Below are 1,171 nucleotides of genomic sequence, written 5' to 3'. Positions count from 1 at the left end.
GTCCCCAGAGCTGCGGCCTCGGCTTCCTCCGCGAGCCGGCAGCGCCTGAGCCCCCATGGGCACCTGGGGGCGGGGGGGTCCCGTGGCTGCACCCCAAAGGTGGGCGCATTGGGGTGCCGTGGGGTCCCATCACTGTACCCCAAAGGTGGGTGCATCGGGGTGCCGTGGGGTCCCGTGGCTGCACCCCAAAGGTGGGTGCATCGGGGTGCCGTGGGGTCCCGTGGCTGCACTTCAGGGCGGGGCCCATCAGGGTGCTGTGGGGTCTCATTGCTGCACCCCAAAGGTGGATGCATCGGGGTGCTGTGGGGTCCCATCACTGCACCCAGGGCTGGGCCTATCGGGATGCCAAGGGGTCCCCTGGCTGCACCCCAAACGTGGGAGTGTTGGGGTGCTGTGGGGTCCCATTGCTGCACCCCAAAACTGAGCCCATTGGGGTGCCCTGGGGTCCCATCACTGCACCCCAGAGCCAGGTATATCAGGGTGTCATGGGGTGCCATCACTGCACCCCAAAACTAGAGCACATCAGGGTGCCATGGGGTCCCGTGGCTGCACCCCAAAGGTGGGCGCATCGGGGTGCCATGGGGTCCCATCACTGCACCCCAAAGGTGGGTGCATTGGGGTGCTGTGGGGTCCCATTGCTGCACCCCAAAACTGAGCACATTGGGGTGCCGTTGGGTCCCGTGGCTGCACCCCAGGGCCAGGTACATCAGGGTGTCATGGGGTGCCATTGCTGCACTCCAAAACTAGAGCCCATCGGGGTGCCGTGGGGTCCCGTGGGGCCTGGGGGTGTCAGGGCCACCCTGGAGAATTTGGGGCCGTGGTGACGGTGTCCGTCCGGACGCCCGGGTCCCCACTCTGCTTCGCCTGGGGTCATCGGGGTCACGGGGGGCGGGGGGGGTGCCCCCCCCCCGCCGTCCTCCCCCCCCCGCCCCCCTGTGCCTCAGTTTCCCCCCCAGCCGCGCCGTGGAAAGTCGGAAATTTCCAGTGCGTGGGGCCGGGGGGGGCAGGATGCCGGGGGGGCAGGATGCCGGGGGGGCCCCGGCGCCCTTATAACGCTCGGCCGCGCCGCCCGCGCCACCGCCGCTGCCATGCGAGGTAGGGCCCGACACGGGGGGCTGCAGCGGGGGGCACACGCGTGTGCAGGCGTGTGCTCACCTGGGGGTGCGTGCAA

This window comes from Haliaeetus leucocephalus, unplaced genomic scaffold (genome assembly GCF_000737465.1).
Source record: "Haliaeetus leucocephalus isolate CR32 unplaced genomic scaffold, Haliaeetus_leucocephalus-4.0 Scaffold219, whole genome shotgun sequence".
Classification (NCBI taxonomy): Eukaryota; Metazoa; Chordata; class Aves; order Accipitriformes; family Accipitridae; genus Haliaeetus; species Haliaeetus leucocephalus.
This window is presented reverse-complemented; position numbering follows the sequence as displayed.